Raw genomic sequence first — 7,631 nt, 5'->3', positions numbered from 1 at the left:
GCTACACACTTCACTGACTAAGCCCTTGGTCTCAACACACACACACACAAGGGATCCCACAAGCACACTTGACACAACTACAATACTTGAAACACAAAATCCAGACAAACAATCATTACCAGCTACTCGGCCCCATGTACAGATCGTGGCACAACCCGGTAGTGGTGCCTCCAGCCCTATGTATAGAATGTGGAGCAATCTGGTAGCTGTGCACCCTCACTTTGTAATAATATGTGGCATAACCTGGTAGCAGTGTATATCTTAGCAACCCCAAGGACCCGGTGAAGACGATCAGGAAATCAGCTCCGAGGATCATCATCACAGTGCAAGGAGGCAGGCTCTACTGTGGCAGGCGTCCCCAAGGAGGCAATGTTGACCTGGATGGTACAAAGTTCTGCAACCTTGCATCGCATGAGGCTCAGGCTTTTATACTGATAAAACCGCACACTCATTCTGACGCAAGGGGCCAGCCTATGTCAGAAGAAGTGACCAGCAATATCTAGAAAGGTCTCAAAGGGTCAAGACTTTTCTGGGGAGTTCTAAAGTGGAACTTTCCGGGTAGGAACCAAAGCTGGACTTTCTGGGTAGGAACCAAAGCAGGACCTTCTGGGGAGGAGCTAAAGCAGGACACACCGGGGGGGGGGGGGGAAGCCACCACAGACCATTACCTCACACGTTAGGCTCGCCTAACACACCTTATGTACTACAGCTTGTGCCATAGTTAAGAGAATGGGTCATATCACAGTGAGATGCTTACTTCCATCTTAATTTTAGTAGATTTTTAAGGATTAAAGATGACTGATCATTCAGTCTCACCCTTTGTATCACAGAGGTCAGAGAATTTCAGCCAGGCATTCCTGCAGCTAGTGCAAATGAAAACCATGAAAATTTTTCCTGGCACGCAGTACAGGTCATCTTATTTGAAGACAAATTAAAAATGGCAACTGTCTCCTCCAGGTTCAAATTGCAATATTGTGTTTTGTGGTGTGGAAAGTTTGTCAAGCTGGTTTCAAAGGGCCTGTAATTATTTCTTATGCTACTGCTTTGAAGTAGAAGATGACAAGTTTTAATGATTATCTGTCTAACACCATTCACAGTCACATAGTCACAGAAAAATATATAGAGACACCCATTATGCAAGATTGTTATTCATCTCTGATATAAAGTCTCTTACTTTCAAAGTGCCAGAAAGCACAAGAAATCCTGTATTGGCATATATAGCCTTGTAAACTGAAAAGGATCCACCCTGAGTCTTCTCCAGACTAAACAACCCCAGTTCCCTCAGCTGTTCACAGAATCACAGAATCACAGAATCCCAAGGGTTGGAAGGGACCTAAAAAGATCATCTAGTCCAACCCCCCTGCAAGAGCAGGGTAACCTACAGTACATCACACAGGAACTTGTCCAGGCGGGCCTTGAATATCTCCAGTGTAGGAGACTCCACAACCCCCCTGGGCAACCTGTTCCAGTGCTCTGTCACTCTTACAGTAAAGAAGTTCTTCCTGATGTTAACGTGGAACTTCCTATGTTCCAGTTTACACCCATTGCCCCTTGTCCTATCACTGGATATCACTGAAAAAAGCCTAGCTCCATCATCCTGACACCTACCCTTTACATATTTGTAAACATTGATGAGGTCACCCCTCAGTCTCCTCTTCTCCAAGCTAAAGAGACCCATCTCCCTCAGCCTCTCCTCATAAGGGAGATGTTCCACTCCCTTAATCATCTTTGTGGCTCTGCGCTGGACTCCTTCAAGCAATTCCCTGTCCTTCTTGAACAGAGGGGCCCAGAACTGGACGCAATATTCCAGATGCGGCCTCACCAAGGCTGAGTAGAGGGGGAGGAGAACCTCTCTTGACCTACTAACCACACCCTTTCTAATGCACCCTAAGATGCCATTTGCCTTCTTGGCCGCAAGAGCACATTGCTGGCTCATGGTCATCCTCCTATCCACCAGGACCCCCAGGTCCCTTTCCCCTTCACTACTTTCCAGCAGGTCAACCCCCAACCTGTACTGGTACATGGGGTTGTTCTTCCCCAGATGCAAGACTCTACACTTACCCTTGTTAAATTTCATCAAGTTTCTCCCAGCCCAACTCTCCAGCCTGTCCAGGTCTCGCTGAATGGCAGCACAGTCCTCTGGTGTGTCAGCCACTCCTCCCAGTTTTGTGTCATCAGCAAACTTGCTGAGGGTGCACTCAGTTCCCTCATCCAGGTCATTGATGAAAATATTGTGCTCTAGGCCCTTCACCAGCTTTGTGGCCCTTCTCTGGATCCACTCCAGCAACTTAATATCTCTCTTTTAATGAGGGGCCCAGAAATGAACACAATATTCGAGGTGTGACCTAACCAGGGCCAAGTACAGAGGGTTTATTATTTCCCTAGTCCTCCTGGCCACACTATTTCTGATGCAAGCTAGGATGCTGTTGGTCACCTTGGCTACCTGGGCACACTGCCGACCAGGTAGACAGACATTCAGCCAAATATCAGTCAGCACCCCCAGGGCCTTTTCTACCAGGCAGTTTTCCAGCTATTCTTCCCCAAGCCTGTAGCACTGCATGGGGTTGCTGTGGCCCAAGTGCAGGACCTGGCACTTTGCCTTGTTGAACCTCATACCATTGGCCACAGCCCATCCATCCTGCCTGTCTAGATTATTCTGCAGAGCCTTCCTTTCCCCCAGCAGATCAACGCTCCCACCCAACTTGGTATTGTCCACAAATTTACTGAGGGTGCACTTGATCCCCTGTCCTGGGTTCAGCAGTAGCAGTTATATTTTTCTCCTTCTTAGTAGCTAGTGCAGTGCTGTGTTTTGATTTTTTGGCCTGGGAACAGTGCTGGTAACACCGATGTTTTCAGTTGCTGCTCAAATGTTTGGTCTGGCCAAGGACTTTGTGAGCCTCATGCTCTGCCAGGGAGGAGGGGAGGCCGGGAGGAAGCAGAGACAGGACACCTGACCCAAGCTAGCCAAAGAGGTATTCCATACCACAGCACGTCATGCCCAGGATGTAACTGAATACCCTGAAGACGGCTGGTTTGACTATTAAAGACTGAGGCAAAAGCATCATTAAGTACCTCAGCCTTTTCCTCATCCTCAGCCACTTGGTTTCCCCCAGTATCCAGTAAAGGATGGAGGCTCTCATTGGCCCTCCTTTTATTCCTAATATAGCTGTAAAAGATATTTATTATCTTTTATGGAAGTGGCCAGATTAAGTTCCATCTGTGCCTTTGCCTTGCTAATTTTCTCACTACATAACCTAACAACATCCTTGTACTTCTCATAGGGGGACAGACCCTTCTTCCATAGGTGATAAATTCTCCTTTTTTTCCCTGAGTTCCAAAAGTATTTTCCTGTTCAGCCAGGCTTGCTTTCTTCCCTGATGGTTTGATTTTCGGCACATGGAGACCACCTGCTCCTGCGCCTTGTGGATTCCATTCTTGAAGAGCATCCAGCCTTCCTGGACACCATTGTCCTTCAGTACTGTTTCCCAAGGAAACTGCTTCCCCCAGTATCCAGTAGAGGATAGAGGTTCTCTCTGGGCCACCTTTATTCCCAATATATTTATAAAAATATTTTTTATCTTTTATGGCAGTGGCCAGATTAAGTTCCAGCTGTGCCTTTGTCTTCCTTGACACCTTTTTACTTCAGTACTGTTTCCCAAGGGACTCTGTCAATCAAACAAAAGTCAGCCCTACAGAAGTCTAGGGTGGCAGTTTTGCTGACCTTCTTCCTGATTTCTCCAAGAATCAAAAATTCTACCATTTCTCAATCGCTTTGGCCAAGATGACCTCCAACCATAACATCACCCACCAGTCCTTACCTGCTTCTGAATGGAAAATCTAGCCGGGCATCTCCCCTAGTTGGCTCACTCACCAGCTAGGTCAGGAAGTTAACTTCCATGCCCTCTAAGAACCTCCTGGATTGTTTCCTCTCTTCTGTATTATACTTCCAGCAGACATAGAATTATAGAATCATAAAATGCTTAGGGCTGGAAAGGACCTTCAGATCATCTAGTTCCAAACCCCCTGCCATGGGCAGGGACACCCTGCACTAAACTATGTCACCCAAGACTCCATCCATCCTGGCCTTGAACACTGACAGGGATGGAGCACTCACAATTTCCTTGGGCAACCCATTCAAGTGCCTCACTACCATCACAGTAAAGAGCTTCTTCCTTATGTCTAACCTAAATTTCCCCTGTTTAAGTTTGAACCCATTACCCCTTGTCCAGTCACTACAATCCCTGATGAAGAGTCCCTCCCCAGCATCCCTATAGGCCCCCTTCAGATACTGGAAGGCAGCTATGAGGTCTCCATGCAGCCTTCTCTTCTCCAGGCTGAGCAGCCCCAACTTTCTCAGCCTGTCTTCATACGGGAGGTGCTCCAGTCCCCTGATCATTCTCGTGGCCCTCCTCTGGACTTGTTCCAACAGTTCCATGTCCTTTTTATGTTAAGGACACCAGAACTGCACACAATACTCCAGGTGAGGTCTCATAAGAGCAGAGTAGAGGGGCAGGATCACCTCCTTCGACCTGCTGGTCACGCTTCTTTTGATGCAGCCCAGGATATGGTTGGTTTTGTGGGCTGCAAGCGTACACTGCCGGCTCATGTTCATTTTCTCATCGACCAGCACCCCCAAGTCCTTCTCTGCAGGGCTGCTCTGAATCTCTTCTCTGCTCAACATGTACTGTGCCTGGGATTGCCCCGACCCAGGTGTACAACCTTGCACTTGGCTTGGTTGAACTTCATGAGGCTGGCATTGGCCCATCTCACAAGCATGTCAAGGTCCGTCTGGTGAAGATATGCCACATAGATGCTCATGTACCCAAGAGTTGGCCCAATGAGGAATACCAGAAAAACCAACAGGTGGATAAAGCTGCTAAGATTGAAGTGGCTCAGATGGACTTAGACTGGCAACATAAGGGTGAATTATTTTTGGCCCGGTGGGCCCATGACACTTCAGGCCATCAGGGCAGAGATGCAACATAAAGATGGGATCGTGATCAAGGGGTGGACTTCACAATGGACACGATTACCCCGTTTATTCATGACTGTGAAACATGTGCTGCAATTAAGAAAGGCAAAACGCTAAAGCCTCTTTGTTATGGAGTCTTGCATCTGGGGAAGAACAACCCCATGTACCTGTACAGGTTGGGGGTTGACCTGCTGGAAAGTAGCGAAGGGGAAAGGGACCTGGGGGTCCTGGTGGATAGGAGGATGACCATGAGCCAGCAATGTGCCCTTGTGGCCAAAAAGGCCAATGGCATCCTAGGGTGTATTAGAAAGGGTGTGGTTAGTAGGTCAAGAGAGGTTCTCCTCCCCCTCTATTCTGCCTTGGTGAGGCCGCATCTGGAATATTGCGTCCAGTTCTGGGCCCCTCTGTTCAAGAAGGACAGGGAATTGCTTGAAGGAGTCCAGCGCAGAGCCACAAAGATGATTAAGGGAGTGGAACATCTCCCTTATGAGGAGAGGCTGAGGGAGCTGGGTCTCTTTAGCTTGGAGAAGAGGAGACTGAGGGGTGACCTCATCAATGTTTACAAATATGTAAAGGGTAGGTGTCAGGATGATGGAGCTAGGCTTTTTTCAGTGATATCCAGTGATAGGACAAGGGGCAATGGGTGTAAACTGGAGCATAGGAAGTTCCACGTTAACATCAGGAAGAACTTCTTTACTGTAAGAGTGACAGAGCACTGGAACAGGTTGCCCAGGGGGGTTGTGAAGTCTCCTACACTGGAGATATTCAAGGCCCGCCTGGACAAGTTCCTGTGTGATGTACTGTAGGTTACCCTGCTCTTGCAGGGGGGTTGGACTAGATGATCTTTTGAGGTCCCTTCCAACCCTTGGGATTCTGTGATTATGGCTGAAGTACAAATATGGGGATGCCTGGCAGATTGATTGTATCACAGTCCCACCAACCCGCCAAGGCAAGCACCATGTGCTTACCATGGTGGAAGCAACCACTGGATCGCTGGAAACATACATTGTGGCCTATGCCACTGCCCAGAACACTATCCTCGGCCTTGAGAAACAAATCTTGTGGCAACATGGCACCCCAGAGAGAATTGAGTCAGACAGTGGGACTCATTTCTGGAACAACCTTATAGACACTTGGGCCAAAGCGATATGCAGATAGACTCCACAACTCATTAAAGTTGTAAAATAGGTATGCTTTATTCAGCGCTGAGACGCGTGGGGGATTGCTCCTCCAAAAGCATGCGCATCCCCACGTTGTTCTCTTCTATATTTATCCTCTAAAATACTACATATGCATTAGGTTATACAATACGCCTATACATATTCATGTCCTATCCCCACTTTGTATTATAATGAGCTAAAAGGTCCTTTGCATTTGCGCAGTGTCTCCTGGGGGTTGTGGGCGAGGGTCTCAAGATGAAGTAAACGAGTCTTCCTCGGGCCTGAACTTTTCACCTCTAGTCGTCGTGCATGCTCCCTGGTCTCTTGGTCCAGAGGACAGGAACCAAGTTAATGTTAAGCAAGCAGTATACATTGTTTAGCAAGCAGCTACGGCTACGGTTCCTTCCTCATATCAATAGCCTTGCATCCTCCCATCCTGTTTTGGCGAGCACAATAAATGTTAAGCAAGCAGTATACATTGTTTAGAAAGCAGCTGCAGCCCCTAATAAATCATTCCTTGACCCTAACTCCCTTGCAACGGTTAACCCCTTGCATCAGTCCCCCCTTTTCTATAAGGTTAGTAAATTCTGTTACTAATACAGAGATCCTTCTTTTAGTAAACTCTTGCGAAAGGTATCTTTCAGTGCTTTACCCTGTGTGTTTGACAAAGATGTCAAAATTGCCACTCGTTGCAGCATCCTCCAATTCCAAACAAATAACACAATGGATAACACAAAGCTAACACTAACTAATATTAGAAGAACAATAGTGGGATGAAGCAACGTATTTAGAATGCCAGTTGCAGTAGGTGACCGTCCGAAAAGTGCATCCCACCAGTGGTGGCTTGCATCTTGTCTTACCCTTTGCAAGACTCTGCTTATTTCTTCTGTACCATGATTAATGGTAATTAAAGTTTTCTTTCCATTTTCCTGGACTTTTTTCAGAATGTTAATTAGGTCATGATGCTTTATTAATTGCCTTACCAACATAAGGTTCATCCCAATGGGAGTAGGTGATAATTTGTGGTACATTGTGTAATTAGACTTTATCAACTGGTGGGATACAACTGGTGCTAAATACGAAAAGTCACATCCATTAATCTTAACAAAATTACAAATAAAAAAATTAGAATGATTCTTAACAGTTGCAGTTTCATTATCATTGTCTATCCTCACAAAAGCACAAGCAGTTCTCAAGCACACACAGCCTTGGCCAACATATACAAGTACAGTCTTTTGAGTAATGTCTGGATGGACTTCAAAATGACAAATGCCTTGCTCCATGTCATGACATATGTCTTTGGCACCAATTGTGTTACTTTCACAAATAAACCCTTGTTGTTCTTGAGTAATACAAGATTCTAAATTTACAGTCTGACATTTCTTATCTACCATTCGGGCCCATACTCTATGTTCAGAGGGATAAAGCACTGTTCCTTCATGGTTTAATCCTAGTGCAATAATGGGGTGGATAACATAAATTGTGGCATTACGTACAGT

This window comes from Lathamus discolor, chromosome W (assembly GCF_037157495.1).
Source record: "Lathamus discolor isolate bLatDis1 chromosome W, bLatDis1.hap1, whole genome shotgun sequence".
NCBI lineage: Eukaryota > Metazoa > Chordata > Aves > Psittaciformes > Psittacidae > Lathamus > Lathamus discolor.
Note: the sequence above shows the minus strand (reverse complement) of the source record.